The sequence below is a fragment of the Corylus avellana genome, chromosome ca9, assembly GCF_901000735.1.
Source record: "Corylus avellana chromosome ca9, CavTom2PMs-1.0".
In the NCBI taxonomy this organism is placed as follows: domain Eukaryota; kingdom Viridiplantae; phylum Streptophyta; class Magnoliopsida; order Fagales; family Betulaceae; genus Corylus; species Corylus avellana.
In genome coordinates this window covers 22,536,351-22,553,814 of record NC_081549.1, presented here as the reverse complement: position 1 = coordinate 22,553,814, position 17,464 = coordinate 22,536,351, and the positions used below count along the sequence as shown (strand labels likewise).

The 17,464-nt window shown below is 32.2% G+C and overlaps 1 pseudogene; it reads right to left on the bottom strand.

Moving 5' to 3' along the window:
• The window catches only part of LOC132162505 (protein BREAST CANCER SUSCEPTIBILITY 2 homolog B-like), a 25,622-nt pseudogene extending 14,296 nt beyond the window's left edge, over window positions 1-11,326 (bottom strand).
• Between the last annotated feature and the right edge of the window lie 6,138 nt (window positions 11,327-17,464).

Sequence of the window (17,464 nt, the reverse complement as noted above, 5' to 3'; positions counted from 1 at the left end):
AATGTGCTCAACCACAATTTTTTAATAGCTGAAACTTAGCCTTTTTAGTCTTCATTTAATTCTTGAAATGCTTCAACAATTTGAAGCATCTTCTCAAGTTTAGTCTCGAACTTACACTTTCTTCCAAAATGTAAACTCTAAATAACGTTGTTTTACCCTCTATACTTGGTAGTTATCCTCATTTTGCAGTTTCACTACCACCACCAATGCTTAACAATGTTCAGTTATAGCTGGAAGAAAACCTTTATAAGCCAAATCATCAAGTACGTTTTTCTAATATTTCTTCTTTCAAGTTTTTCTTCTTTTTTTAGGAATTGAATGATTTTTTTATTATGACATACCATTTTATTTTATATTTGTATAGAGTTTTGTGGACTTACTATCTTACATACAAAGCTTGGATCGAAGAAATTAACTAAGTCTACAAACATGAAAATTTGATTCTTATAAAAATTTGGTTGAATTTGGATATATATAAAAAAAAAAAAATAATAAATAAAAAAAAAAAAAAACCGAATATATTTAAAAATTTTTGCACTGGATTATTATAAAAAATAAAGAAATAATTAAAAAGATAAAAGAAATAATATTTGAATAGTATAAATAATATTTTGGTAGCATTTATGTTTTCTTTAGAAAATTGAATGTGCTCAACCGCAATTTTTTAATAGCTGACACTCTGCCCTTTTAGTCTTCATTTAATTCTTGAAATGCATCAACAATTTGAAGCATCTTTTTAAGTTTAGTCTCGAACTTACACTTTCTTCCAAAATGTAAACTCTCAATAACGTTGTTTTACCCTCTATACTTGGTAGTTATCCTCATTTTGCAGTTTCACTACCACCACCAATGCTTAACAATGTTCAGTTATAGCTGGAAGAAAACCTTTATAAGCCAAATCATCAAGTACGTTTTTCTAATATTTCTTCTTTCAAGTTTTTCTTCTTTTTTTAGGAATTGAATGATTTTTTTATTATGACATACCATTTTATTTTATATTTGTATAGAGTTTTGTGGACTTACTATCTTACATACAAAGCTTGGATCGAAGAAATCAACTAAGTTTACAAACATAAAAATTTGATTGTGATAAAAATTTGGTTGAATTTGGATATAAAAAAAGAGCCGAATATATTCGAAAATAGTTGCACTGGATTATTATAAAAAATAAAGAAATAATTAGAAAGATAAAAGAAATAATATTTGAATAGTATAAATAATATTTTGGTAGCATTTATGTTTTCGTTAGAAAATTGAATGTGCTCAACCACAATTTTTTAATAGCTGACACTCAGCCCTTTTAGTCTTTATTTAATTCTTGAAATGCATCAACAATTTGAAGTATCTTTTTAAGTTTAGTCTCGAACTTACACTTTCTTCCAAAATGTAAACTCTAAATAACGTTGTTTTACCCTCTATACTTGGTAGTTATCCTCATTTTGCAGGTTCACTATCACTACCAATGCTTAACAATGTTCAGTTATAGTTGGAAGAAAACATTTATAAGCTAGATCATCAGGTACGTTTTTCTAATCTTTCTTCTTCCAAGGTTTTTTTTTTTTTAAGGAATGGAATGATTTTTTTATTATGACATACCATTTTATTTTATATTTGTATAGAGTTTTGTGGACTTACTATCTTACATACAAAGCTTGGATCAAAGAAATCAACTAAGTTTACAAACATGGAAATTTGATTGTGATAAAAATTTAGTTGAATTTGGATATAAAAAAAGAGCCGAATATATTCGAAAATTGTTGCACTGGATTATTATAAAAAATAAATAAATAATTAAAAAGATAAAAGAAATAATATTTGAATAGCATAAATAATATTTTGGTAGCATTTATGTTTTCTTTAGGAAATTGAATGTGTTCAACAACAATTTTTTAATAGCTGACACTCAGCCCTTTTAGTCTTCATTTAATTCTTGAAATGTATCAACAATTTGAAGCATCTTTTTAAGTTTAGTCTCGAACTTACACCTTCTTCCAAAATGTAAACTCTAAATAACGTTGTTTTACCCTCTATACTTGGTAGTTATCCTCATTTTGCAGGTTCATTACCACCATCAATACTTAACAATGTTCAGTTATAGCTGGAAGAAAACCTTTATAAGCTAGATCATCAGGTACGTTTTTCTAATATTTCTTCTTCCAAGTTTATTTTTTTTTTATGAATGGAATGATTTTTTTATTATGACATACCATTTTATTTTATATTTGTATAGAGTTTTGTGGACTTACTATCTTACATACAAAGCTTGGATCGAAGAAATCAACTAAGACTACAAACATGAAAATTTGATTGTGATAAAAATTTTCTTGAATTTGGATATAAAAAAAGAGCCGAATATATTCGAAAATTTTTGCACTGGATTATTATAAAAAATAAAGAAATAATTAAAAATATGAAATAAATAATATTTGAATAGTATAAATATTATTTAGGTAGCATTTATGTTTTCTTTAGGAAATTGAATGTGATCAACCACAATTTTTTAATAGCTGAAACTCAATCCTTTTAGTCTTCATTTAATTCTTGAAATACTTCAACAATTTGAAGCATCTTTTTAAGTTTAGTCTCGAACTTACACTTTCTTCTAAAATGTAAACTCTAAATAACGTTATTTTACCTTTTATACTTGGTAGTTATCCTCATTTTGCAGTTTCACTACCACCACCAATGCTTAACAATGTTCAGTTATAGATGGAAGAAAAACTTTAGAAGCCAAATCATCAGGTACGTGTTTCTAATCTTTCTTCTTTCAAGTTTTTTTTTTTTTTTTTTTGGAATGGAATGATTTTTTTATCATGACATACCATTTTATTTTATATTTGTATAGAGTTTTGTGAACTTACTATCTTACATACAAAGCTTGGATCGAAGAAATCAACTAAGTTTACAAACATGAAAATTTGATTGTGATAAAAATTTGGTTGAATTTGGATATAAAAAAAGAGCCAAATATATTTGAAAATTGTTGCACTGAATTATTATAAAAAATAAAGAAATAATTAAAAAGATAAAAGAAATAATATTTGAATAGTATAAATAATATTTTGATAGCATTTATGTTTTCTTTAGGAAATTGAATGTGCTCAACCACAATTTTTTAATAGCTGACACTCAACCATTTTAGTCTTCATTTAATTCTTGAAATGCATCAACAATTTGAAGCATCTTTTTAAGTTTAGTCTCGAACTTACACTTTCTTCCAAAATGTAAACTCTAAATAACGTTGTTTTACCCTCTATACTTGGTAGTTATCCTCATTTTGCAGTTTCTCTACCACCACCAATGCTTAACAATGTTCAGTTATAGCTGGAAGAAAAAAGCCAAATCATCAGGTACGTTTTTCTAATCTTTCTTCTTTCAAGTTTTTTTTTTTTTTAGGAATTGAATGATTTTTTTATTATGACATACCATTTTATTTTATATTTGTATAGAGTTTTGTAGACTTACTATCTTACATACAAAGCTTGGATCGAAGAAATTAACTAAGTCTACAAACATGAAAATTTGATTCTTATAAAAATTTGGTTGAATTTGGATATATATAAAAAAAAAAAAATAATAAATAAAAAAAAAAAGCTGAATATATTCGAAAATTTTTGCACTGGATTATTATAAAAAATAAAGAAATAATTAAAAAGATAAAAGAAATAATATTTGAATAGTACAAATAATATTTTGGTAGCATTTATGTTTTCTTTAAGAAATTGAAATGTGCTCAACCACAATTTTTTAATAGCTGAAACTCAGCCCTTTTAGTCTTCATTTAATTCTTGAAATGCTTCAACAATTTGAATCATCTTTTTAAGTTTAGTCTCGAACTTACATTTTTTTCCAAAATGTAAACTCTAAATAACGTTGTTTTACTCTCTATACTTGGTAGTTATACTCATTTTACAGTTTCACTACCACCACCAATGCTTAACAATGTTCAGTTATAGCTTGAAGAAAACCTTTATAAGCCAAATCATCATATACGTTTTTCTAATCTTTCTTCTTTTAAGTTTTTTCTTTTTTTAGGAATTGAATGATTTTTTTATTATGACCTACTATTTTATTTTATATTTGTATAGAGTTTGGTGGACTTACTATCTTACATACAAAGCTTGGATCGAAGAAATTAACTAAGACTAGAAACATTAAAATTTGATCATGATAAAAATTTGGTTAAATTTGGATATAAAAAAAAAAAAGCTGAATATATTCGAAAATTTTTGCACTGGATTATTATAAAAAATAAAGAAATAATTAAAAAAATAAAAGAAATACTATTTGAATAGTATAAATAATATTTTGGTAGCATTTACGTTTTCTTTAGGAAATTGAATGTGTTCAACCATAATTTTTTAATAGCTGACACTCAGCCCTTTTAGTCTTCATTTAATTCTTGAAATGCTTCAACAATTTGAATCATTTTTTCAAGTTTAGTCTCGAACTTACACTTTCTTCCAAAATATAAACTCTAAATAACGTTGTTTTACCATCTATACTTGGTAGTTATTCTCATTTTGTAGTTTCACTACCATCACCAATGTTTAACAGTGTTCAGTTATAGCTGGAAGAAACATTTATAAGCCAAATCATTAGGTACGTTTTTCTAATATTTCTTCTTTCAAGTTTTTTCTTTTTTTAGGAATGGAATGATTTTTTTATTATGACATACCATTTTATTTTATATTTGTATAGAGTTTTGGGGACTTACTATCTTACATGCAAAACTTGGATCGAAGAAATCAACTAAGACTACAAACATGAAAATTTGATTGTGAGAAAAATTTTGTTGAATTTGGATATAAAAAAAGAGCCGAATATATTCCAAAATTTTTGCACTGGATTATTATAAAAAATAAAGAAATAATTAAAAAGATAAAAGAAATAATATTTGAATAGTATAAATATTATTTAGGTAGCATTTATGTTTTCTTTAGGAAATTGAATGTGCTCAACCACAATTTTTTAATAGCTGAAACTCAGCCCTTTTAGTCTTCATTTAATTCTTGAAATGCTTCAACAATTTGAAGCATCTTTTTAAGTTTAGTCTCGAACTTACACTTTCTTCCAAAATGTAAACTCTAAATAACGTTGTTTTACCCTCTATACTTGGTAGTTATCCTCATTTTGCAGCTTCTCTACCACCACCAATGCTTAACAATGTTCAGTTATAACTGGAAGAAAAACTTTATAAGCCAAATCATCAGGTACGTTTTTCTAATCTTTCTTCTTTCATGTTTTTTTTTTTTTTAGGAATGGAATGATTTTTTTCTTATGACACACCATTTTATTTTATATTTGTATAGAGTTTTATGGATTTACTATCTTACATTCAAAGCTTGGATCGAAGAAATCAACTAAGTTTACAAACATGAAAATTTGATTGTGATAAAAATTTGGTTGAATTTGAATATAAAAAAAGAGCCGAATATATTCAAAAAATTTTGCACTGGATTATGATAAAAAATAAAGAAATAATTAAAAAGATAAAAGAAATAATATTTGAATAGTATAAATAATATTTTGGTAGCATTTATGTTTTCTTTAAGAAATTGAATGTGCTCAACCACAATTTATTAATAGCTGAAACTCAGCCATTTTTGTCTTCTTTTAATTCTTGAAATGTTTCAACATTTTGAAGCATTCTTTTAAGTTTGGTCTCAAACTTACATTTTCTTTCAAAATGTGCACTCAAAATAACGTTGTTTTACTTACTATACCTAGTAGTGATCCTCAATTTACAGTATCACTGCTACCACCAAAGCTTAGCAATGTTCGGTTACAGCTGGAAGAAAATCTTTATGAGCCAAATCCTCATGTATGTTTTTCTAATCTTTCTACTTTCAAGTTGTTGGTTTTTATTTTTATTTTTTATTTATTGATGAAATTATTTTTTTAATATGACATACCAATTTATTTTATATTTGTATAGAGTTTATTGGGCTTACAATCTTACATACAAAGCTTGGACAGAAGAAATAAACTAAGACTACAAATATGAAAATTTGACTGTGATCAAAATTTGGTAGGATTTGGATATATATAAAAAAAAAAGCGCCGAATATATTCGAAAATTATTGAACTGGATTATTTTAAAAAATAAAGAAATAATTAAAAAGATTAAAAAAAAAAAATTATTTGAATACTATAAATAATATTTTGGTAGCATTTATGTTTTCTTTAGGAAATTGAATGTGCTCAACCACCATTTATTAATTGCTGAAACTCAGCGCTTTTAGTCTTCGTTTAATTCTTGAAATGCATCAACAATTTGAAGTATCTTTTTAAGTTTGGTCTCAAACTAACATTTTCTTTCAAAATGTATAGTCAAAATAATGTTGTTTTACCCGCTATACCTGATAGTGATCCTCATTTTGCAGTTTAACTAACACTATTAAACCTTAATAATGTTCGATTACAGTTGGTAGAAAACCCTTATGAACCAAATCTACAAGTACGTTTTTCTAATCTTTCTTCTTTCAAGTTGTTGTTGTTGTTGTTGTTTTTTTTTTTGTTACTTATTTTTTATTTTTTTTGTGAATGAAATGATTTTTTCATTATGACATACCATTTTATTTTATATTTGTATAGAGTTTTGTGGGTTTACTATCTTACATACAAAGCTTGGACCGAAGAAATCAACTAAGACTACAAATATGAAAATTTGAGTGTGATAAAAATTTGGTTGGATTTGGATATAAAAAAAAAGCCGAATATATTCGAAAGTTATTGCACTGGATTATTATTAAAAATAAAGAAGTAATTAAAAAGATAAAAGAAATAATATTTGAATAGCATAAAAAATATTTAGGTAGTATTTATGTTTTCTTTAGGAAATTGAATGTGTTCAACCACTATTTATTAATAGCTGAATCTCAACCCTTTTAGTCTTCGTTTAGTTGTTGAAATGCTTCAACAATTTGAAGCATGTTTTTAAGTTTTGGTTTCAAACTTACATTTTCTTTTAAAGTGTATATTCAAAATAACGTTGTTTTACCTAATATACCTGGTAAAAATCCTCATTTTGCAGTTTCACTACCATCCCAAAAGCTTAACAATGTTTGGTTATAGTTGGAAGAAAACATTTATGAGCCAAATTTTCAAGTACGTTTTTCTAATTTGTCTTCTTTCAAGTTGTTGTTGTTTTTGTTTTTTTTTTTTGAATGAAATGATTTTTTTATTATGACATACAATTTTATTTTATATTTGTATAGAGTTTTGTGAGCTTACTATCTTTTAGGTTTTTCAGTTTTTTATTTTATTTTGTGTTTTCAATTTTTTATTTTATTTTCTCCGTGAAATCTTTAGGGTTTTTCAAATTTTTATTTTATTTTCGTCAAGTCATTTCTTTGTCTTGAAAGAAGTAAATTGCTGGTAAGGGTGTGATTCTGGGGTGTACATAGAAGAGGAAGTCACTCGAGCAGATCTGATGAATTATGCCTAGTGCTAATAGAGCTCTCGTACGGCCATACTAGACTTCTATTAGACCAGAGCAAAAAATAAAGAAATAATATTTGAATAGTATAAATAATATTTAGATAGCATTTATGTTTTCTTTAGAAAATTGAATGTGGTCAACCAGCATTTATTAATAGCTGAAACTCAGCCTTTTTAGCCTTTGTTTAATACTTGAAATGCTTCAACAATTTGAAGCATCTTTTTAAGTTTGGTCTCAAACTTACATTTTCTTTCAAAATGTACACTCAAAATTACGTTGTTTTACCCACTATACCTAGTAGTAATCCTAATTTTGCCGTTTCACTACTACTACCAAAGCATAACAATGTTCGGTAACAGCTGGAAGAAAACCTTTATGAGTCAAATCATCAGGTACGTTTTTCTAATCTTTCTTCTATCAAGTTGTTGTTTTTTTTTTTTTTGTTATTATTATTTTTCTTTTTATGAATGAAATGTTTTTTTTTTTATTATGACATACAATTTATTTTATATTTGTATAGAGCTTTGTTGGCTTTTACTATCTTACATACAAAGCTTGGACCGAAGAAATCAACTAAGATTACAAATATAAAAATTTGACAGTGATCAAAATTTTGTTAGATTTGGATATAAAAAAATAAAAAAAGAGCAGAATATGTTCGAAAAATTATTGCACTGGATTATTATAAAAAATAAAGAAATAATTAAAAAGATAAAAGAAAAAAATATTTGAATAGTATAAATAATATTTAGGTAGCATTTATGTTTTCTTTAGGACATTGAATGTGCTCAACCACCATTTATTAATAGGTGAAATTCAGCCATTTTAGCCTTCGTTTAATTGTTGAAATGCTTCAACAATTTGAAGCATGTTTTTAAGTTTGGTCTCAAACTTACATTTTCTTCCCAAATTTACACTCTAAATAACTTTGTTTTACCCACTATACCTGGTAGTGATCGTCATTTTGCAGTTTCACTACCACCAACAAAGCTTAACAATGTTCGGTTACAGCTGGAAGAAAACCTTTAGGAGACAAATCATCAGGTACGTTTTTCGAATCTTTCTTCTTTCAAGATGTTGTTGTTGTTGTTGTTATTGTTTTTTTTTTTTTATTAATGAAATGATTTTTTATTTGGACATACCATTTTATTTTATATTTGTATAGAGTTTAGTGAGCTTACTATCTTACATACAAAGCTTGGACCGAACAAATCAAATAAGACAATAAATATGGAAATTTGATTGTAATAAAAATTTAGTTGGATTTGGATATAAAAAAATAAAAAGAAAGAGCCGAATATATTCGAAAATTATTGCACTGGATTATTATAAAAAATAAAGAAATAATTAAAAAGATAAAAGAAATAATATTTAAATGGTATAAATAATATTTAGGTAGCATTTATGTTTTCTTTTGGACAGTGAATATGCTCAACCACCATTTATTAATAGCTGAAACTCAGCTCTTTTAACCTTCGTTTAATTCTTGAAATGCTTCAACAATTTGAAGCATCTTTTTTAGTTTGGTCTCAAACTTACATTTTCTTCCCAAAATGTATACTTAAAATAACGTTGTTTTACATTTTCTATGGGAGGGATTAATAGGTGTAGATGAAGGCTATCAACAATTGAACAGCCACATGCATTTTCATTAAACATTTCACCCGGCTTTGTTGGTTAATTTTTTTTTTAAAATGATTAAAATTTAATCATTTAATCAGTATACTTTAATATTATGGTACTACATCTTTTATAACAATCCCTTAAAAATTCAAGTATTAGTTTATATGTGCACCACGTGGCAAATAAATTTAATTTTATTAATGTTAAGTTAGTTTATAGTTAGGACTTGTAGCATTCCTAATAACACTTGAAAATGTCCCCAAGAGGTAACTCAATCGGCTAGGACCACGTCTAATAAAGCGGAGGTCACTAGTTCAAATCTCTCTCCCCCTCTTGTGCAGACATGTCAAAAAAATAAAAATAAAAATAAAATAAATAACACTTGAAAAGAAATCGATTAAAATTAAAATATGTATGGAGGCCAACAAAGAAGGATTGAAAATTCAACAAGATATGAATATCATAGCATGTTCCTTTTATGGTTCCCCCTATGTCTTGATTAGTTGATTGTATACCATTTTTAGTAGTTGACGTTACAATAAGAGTTATTGTGCAATTAAAGATTCATCACCAAAGAATAGAATCAATTGATGGGCACGAGCTAGGGCCTGAGTTTGACTCTCGCAGTGGAAATCTCTTATCCTATTAGTATTCGCAACCTTGAGTCCCATTGATGCCCTGGTGGAGCGGGTGTTAAGTTATGGCTCGATTGGTCTTAAGGGAGCGCTTGCAGTTCCCACCATCTTGGCCCCTCCTGAGCGGTGCCCCGCGAGTTGGTGCTACTATGGTTACAATTAGAGTATATCATGGAGTTTAAGAATAATAGTCACAGTATAAGATTATTACTGACTTACAGTTGAAGAATATCAATGAGTCATACTTGAGGACTATCACGGTTGTTAGTGGTGAATAGTTAAAGATTATCACTAAACTAATTAAAGTAGAAGTCTATTTGTATTCAACATGATTCTCCTATAAATATGAGTATGTTATATTTTAAATATTACACACAGAAATAAGAGGTTAATGCAGCCTTAGAGCTTGATCTTGTGGATGTAGGTTATAAACCGAACTACGTATATCTCTGTGTCACTATCTTATTATTTCCGCATTATTATTCTTACATGGTATCAAAGCTTTTTTGGCTAATGCCAAAGTGGTTCTGCGAATTTTTTATTTTCTTCTATTTTGTTTTCTTGTTCTTTATCGTCAATATTTTTGCAGATCTCTTTACATAGATCTTGCCCTATATATGGCTTGATTAAAAAATAAAAAATAAATAAAAAAATCAATGGTTCCGGCAACTTTTGCCGCCTCCGATGACCAATTCCACTTGGCCTTAACGGGCAATCCAACAGCAAATCACCGTCACACCGCCTCTTGTCACGGACAACATTGGGTTCTGCCACTCACAACTCGGTTTGATTTCTCTTCCACCGTCCCCGCCTCAGATCTGGTGCCCGGCGTCGCCTTCCATCACAAGTGGCAATCCACCGTTCAAAAAGCGCTACTTAGCTGTGCCATTCACCGTCGATCTTTGTTGCCTACCAGACACAAATCCACGAAGTGCAGCGGAGCAACCATCTTAGCCATCCTCTTCGGCGTCAACTTCTCCATCGTCTTCGTCTCCCTCAGATTTTGTCTCAGATCCGAGGCCTTCTCCACGGTTGTCAAGGCCCAGCACCGGCATAGCAACGTTTCCCTCCATCTCCGACTTCAAACGGCGTGTTTTTTGGCGTCCTACGAGGCTTGGAGGTATGATGTATGTGGTAGGAGGCCAGGAGCAGTGTGTGCTAAAAATTTGGGTAAGAAATTGAAGAAGGAGTATGTTTGTCTACAGGTATGAGTTATCCTTATTTGAGTGCAAAGTTATTCCTATTCTAGTTTAGAAATATGGTACCCTAGTTTAGTTGTTATACCTAGAGCTGTTTGGTTACGGGATTAGGGTTATCCTTATCCCAGTTGATGTAATCCGAGATTAGGATATTTTTTTCAACCAAAAAAAAAAAATCAAAAACAAAAGAGGCCAAGTTGCCTGTCCATTGGCCCACAGTTGGCCCATTTTTTCTCGGTTCTGTGGTATTGTTTAAAACCTAGGCCCATTTCAGCCCACAATTGGCACATACTGGTCATAGTAGCTGATGCCGGCCACAGTTGTTGATGTTCAAGTTCAAGAGCAGCCGATGTTTCAAATCCGGCGCCATCAACTCCATTCAACGCCTCGGCCGCCACCAACTCCAACGAGTTTCTAGTCACCATCTCGGCCTCCGTTGCCGACCAAAGAACAAACTCAAGTTTTCACAAGTGTACACCTTGAGTTACCCTGAGTTTGAGGGGGAATGTTAGAGTATATCATGAAGTTTAAGAATAATAGTCACAATATAAGACTATTATTGACTTACAGTTGAAGAATATCAATGAGTCATACTTGAAGACTATCACAGTTATTAGTGGTGAATAGTTAAAGATTATCACTAAAGTAACTAAAGTAGAAGTCTATTTGTATTCAACATAATTCTCCTATAAATATGAGCATGCTATATTTTAAATATTACACTCAGAAATAAGAGGTTAATGCAGCTTTAGAGCTTGATCTTGTGGATATAGGTTATAAACCAAACCACGTATATTTCTGTGTCACTATCTTTTTATTTCCGCATTATTATTCTTACACACCCTGGTAGGATAGTTACAATTGGCCTCCCTTTCCAACATTTTTTTTTAATTAAAAAAATAAAAAATAATAAAAAAATTTGATTTTTTTTTTTTTTTTTTTAAAAAAGGTAAACATCCCAATTTGTGGACGAGGACCCTCCACAATGTGTGACCACCATTTTATGTGTGGACAATGACCCTCCATAGAAATGAGAAATTTCATAATTTGAATTTTATATTGTTAATTTAGGGTGTATTTGGTATTGTGATTTCGTAGATAAAAAGTGTGATTTTAAACTAAATTACAAAAAAAATGATTGTTTGGAATTGCGTTTTTAAAATATTACAATTTGAAAATGTCAAAAATTTACCAAACATTTAATTACATTTTAAAAAACTTTTAAAAAATTGCGATTTGAGAAAGCAATAGTGCATTTTTTAAAACACACAATTTTTTTTTTTTTTTTTTAGTCGGATCACAAAGCTTTCAGAATGCTCCAAATTTTACTGGAGCATCAAAATCTGTGTACTTCAATTGTGGTTGAACGGACCAATACTATACCGGGCCTCTTCATCAATCCCTCCCCCCCCCAAAAAAGAATACATTTACCTCAAAATTAATCCCAACATTTCTACTTTTTGTACCACATCAATCATTTTATTATTATTATTATTATTTAAATAAAAAAATCAATACAAAACAAAATTTTTACATTTTTTCATATAAAATATATTTTTTCACTTTTCCCCACAAAACATTTTCACTAAAACCAATCAAACACATATTCCTAAAACAGCACTACAGTGCCGGCCCTGGCCCAGACCTCTTGGCAAACACTACCATTTGTAACATCTCTTAAAAGGGAGTAATCTGCTTCAATCACGAAAGGAGATTGATTTCGTGAGGTTATGAACGGCTTTGATTGAATCCAAATCCAAGTTGTTGAAGCATTTTTTGGATCTAACAGTCTCCGTTTGGTGTGATCTTCACGTTCTTTGAGGTGTCTCTGTTGAAGCATTTTTTGGATCTAACAGTCTCCGTTTGGTGTGATCTTCACGTTCTTTGAGGTGTCTCTAATCAACGACCTTCGGGCTCCTACAAAATAATAAGAGCGTCAAAGGGGTCTACGGGGAAGGCCCCGTAGACCCTCCGATGCTTAAGTTAGCAGTCGTATATATGGTCAAAATGTAGCCGGAGCTAGCAATGTATTGAGAAATAATGACCGATCCCCTTTACCTATGTCTTCAGTTCTCTTTTATAGGGTTTTATCTCTGTAACTGCTTCCTTGATCTTCTCCATTCAGATGATTGAAGAATCATTTGAAATAGTGGGGAGATAATGTGAGGTAGTTGAGATAACGTAGGACCTTATGAGATAATTTAAGGGTTGTTGAGAGATAGTGGGACCCATAGTGGATTTTATCACCAACAGTTACCCCCCGATTTCCATGGCTGACTTGTCCAGCTGGTCGGGCATCGGGAATCTTATGCGTATTTGCGACCGAAGCCCTGGAGCTCACGGAGGTGGCCCTTCTGTTTTGTAATTATATACTTGGGATAATAGGACTTTTTGGGTTGATCAAACTGCTAATCATTTCATTTGCTTGCAATGAAATTATTTATGCGTCACTCCTAGCAATCTTTACAGTAATCTATGAATTACTTGTGATTGCTCGGTAGAGTGCTTTTGGCTAAGTGCTAGGCCTCAGGAAATGTTTAACCTTTTTCGAACACACCTTCTTTGCAGGATTTACGTTCCTGATAAGTTATTTGTTTAACCTTTTTCGAACACACCTTCTTTGAAGGATTTACGTTCTTTACAGATTAGTTATTTAACCTTTTTCGAATACATCTTCTTTGAAGGATTTACGTTCTTGACAGGTTAAACTTAGAAAGGTGCCTTAGTTATGTTTCCCGAGTTTGATCTCGGGAAAGTTTTTTGGGAGTGTCTCCTTTAGACTCGGGAAAACTTTGGATGTACTTCCCTTTTGACTCGAGAAAACTTCAGTTGTACTTCCCTTTTGACTTGGGAAAGCTTTGGTTGTTTTTCTCAAAAGAGAATAAGTTATAGTCTCTTCGGCTGTGTTCCTCGCAAACGTCCTCGGGAAAGCGCCTCGAGTATCTCGCCGAGTTGTTCTCGGGGAATGTCTCTCGGCTATGTTCCACCGATGAGCCTCTTTTGGTTGAAGTGTCGAGCCGCTCACTCCTGTTATGTTGCCATGGTTTCTTGGGGCTAGTCTCGCTTCTCCTACATCATGTCAAGGAGTAGCTTGAGGCTTTCATTATTGCACTTGAGCCGAAATGCTTCTTGATCCAACCCTGGTTGGGATGACTGCCTCATTTGCGCTCACCAAGCCGTTTCTTCAAATTTCAGAGATGATCTTCAAACTAGATACCCCCCATTCTTGGATATGTGACTCTCGGGATCCTTTTGTTCGGATTCCTAGAAAATCTCGGGATTACGTGAACTTTTGGCAAGATCCGGCGATAGTGAGCGAGGGTGAGGTGATCATGGACTTAGTAGGGAACGGCTCAGCGAAGCTTGGCCTTGGTGTGGCAAAGCGATGCTCGGCCGTATGAAACTATAGCTCTTTGATCATGTTCTTGTAAGCCACCAAAAGCAAGTTCCGCTTCTTGGAAATGAGCTCCCTTTGTCCACCATGATACCCCATAAAATTGTGAAATGGGTTTTCATAAGCTCAATATTTAGAGCAATTAGGGAGCCAAGTTTCTTCGCATCTTGGGATGGAACTCCATGGTGTGCTCGGGGCTCAAGGCTTTAGTAGGCAGAGCATCTTGTTGGCAACCATTTAATGGCAGCTCGGGAACAAACTCCTCATACATTGAACTTTTCCTGCATGTATTTGATTATAAGATGCATATAATATAAAATATAATATGTACCCCCCATTCTATGTGGCAGGAGTGGCATCAGTGATGTTACACTTAAATTGAGTAATAAGTTTAGTGGATAGGAGTTGCTCTGGTCGATACTTCCTGGCTGGCATTTGCTCATCTTTGTGCCCAGCCATTTTTCGCATGCCTTCACGCAAGCTTTTATAACAAGCCTTGGAAGAGTGAGCGTTAGCTTGGGGCTGAGCTGATAGTATGTCTACCGAAATGGACAACTTCTTCTTGCCATTCTTTGCTTTGAACCCACATGGGTTTGTGCAAGAAGGGTTTAACCATTAAGCCATTGTTTTGTTTTGGAGTCTGCACAAAATGAAAAATACTAACCATACAAGTCCTTTTAGACTGCATTATAAATTAGTGATGGAACATAAAACTTTATCATCTACTGAGATGAAGGTTAGTATAGAGATTCCACAATTATCATGAAACACTTTTAATAGCTAGTGTTAATGAATCAGATCTTGCAAATAAAAGAGGATGCAAGGGAAAGCAACCACTTATCTCAGATGTTGTTTACTGGTATCTATCAAATGTGTTTCTTTACTTCTCGGTGATCCAAGAAGTCACCGAGTGTGGATAGCCGTCGGTGCCAAAGAGGGGTCGGCGCCGGTGGCTTTGAGGAGGGCTTGTTCATGGGAGCCCGAGAATATATCTGCTTCTCTGAAATGAGTTACTCGGTTGAGTTTGTTTCAGAAGGTTGGGTGCCATACTCTATTGGGCTTGAGTAGAGGCACCGAATCTGCTTTATACTGCTCAGATTTCAGGTTTGTGTCATCTCGGGATGGAATGAAGTGCTTTTGTACTATAAGCCACATTGTGCACTTTTTCCTCTCTGTTATTCACTGCACAAAATTGAAAGAAGAATATAGAGCATGTTGCACTAAAATCGAGTAACAGCATGCCTTCTTACGGTGTATGAAACACAGTTGACTATTATCAAGTCCAAGCAACCATAATCCCAAGAAATCAGAACTAAGGATGTAAAATGCTATTAAAGATAAAATATGACAAAGTTGTTCTCACGAGAGGAGCATGCCTCTCACAAAAGGACATATTAGACACCCAATGATTTTTTGAATTGCCATTGGCTTTCACCAAGACCAAAATTTAGAATTATTCTAATCAGGCATGCATTTATTTTAATGCATTAAAACACATCTTCAACAGAGACATTCTTGTATTATTGTCTTTTCATCAAGAGCCACAAGCATATGTATTTAGAATTGTAAATTGTGCTTTGATTCTGGTAAATGACAAAAGCATTTAACAATTATAAATATACATATACTTATTTATGGCAATTGATGTAAAAAGAAATATTGTTTTTGGTTTTAAATGCAGAAGGAATCTTTTTCTTTTACGAATCCCGTAGTCATCAACCTGATGAGGTCAATGAGCTTTTGCTTTTAAACAAAGCTTGCAAAAAGGCAAATTAGGCATAAAGAGATATGTGCTTCTTCTTTCTTTTTCTTTTTTTACACGTGAAACCTATGCAAGAAGTGAACATGCTTTTTCACAATTGGCTAAAAAATCACATACAACTAAATAAAATAAGTTCACAGAGACTTATCTGGCAGGGCGAGGCTTCCTTGGGAGGCGGAGTGATGCTCGAGCCTCGGGAGGTGGAGTCCTCAAAATATTTCTCCTCAGGAAATTTGCTCCTTAGATTTTTTGCTTCTCGGATTTTTGACTCGGAAATCTCTCGAAAATTCATCCACGGACTCTTGGAATTTTCTTCGAAAAATTTATGAGTTTGTCTAGGAATTTCGGTCTGAGTTTTTTCTGCACAAAAGGAGAAAGACACCAAGCAAGTGCATGCATCCAAGTAATATAATAACGGATTGAGCATTAATAAACCTAGAAAATTATTTTCATTTTGGTTCCTTGAAGCTAAGGACTTGGTGCTCTCAAAGTAGTTTGCTCTTGGGATTTTTTCCTCGGAATTGTTCCCTCGGAGTTGTGGCTCTCGGGATTCTTCCTCGGAATCTTTCCCTTAAGAGTTCTCTTGAGATCCTCGGAATTTTTCCCTTAAGAGTCGCCTCTTGAGATTTTTCCTCAGAATTTTTCCCTAAGTTACGACTCTCGGGATTCTTCCTCAGAATTTTGCAGGATGACCCATCCTCGGGAATTTGACTTTTTGGACTCTCGGAATTTTTCTTTGGAAAATTTCTCGGAGTTTGTCTCGGAGTTTAATTCTCGGACTCTCGGATTTTTTCTGCACAAAATGAGAACAAGTGCATACATCCAAGCAAAATATAATTGATAATTATAAATCGGAGAAGAAGGGTCGGTGAACCTGAGTTTAGGTTGGCGACCCAAGGTTGTTTTGCCGAAGGTCAGACTTGGCAAGACTTGGTGTCCGGCGAACCTGAAGTGGTGATCGGCACAGTCTGAGGGGTTGGCTACTGTGAAATGTTTGAGCTTGCTAGGCTCGCTGCCCAAGTTTTAGGACTCGCATGCTGGAGATCGTGACCCCCTGTAATAACATTGCAAGCCCATTTGCTTGAGCCCGTAAATTTAATTCAGGACCGTTTCACCACTCATCTTAAGGTGAGTCGGCAGCCATTCGCGTGGATCGGCAAGCTTGAGGGGAGTCAGTCAGGTGCATCATGTCATGCAATAATGCTGATTTTATCTTACTCTCATTAACTTAGCTTGGCAGTATCTTTCAAGCAGACGATGGTATTGCTGGCGAGCCTCTAGAGATTGAACCATGGACATCGCCCATGAGACAGCTTCATCAATAGCCACATCCACTTTCTTTTTGCGACATAAGAATGTCGTCATCTTCGAGGCAGGCTCTGCAATCTCGACAAAGCTTAGAAGCTT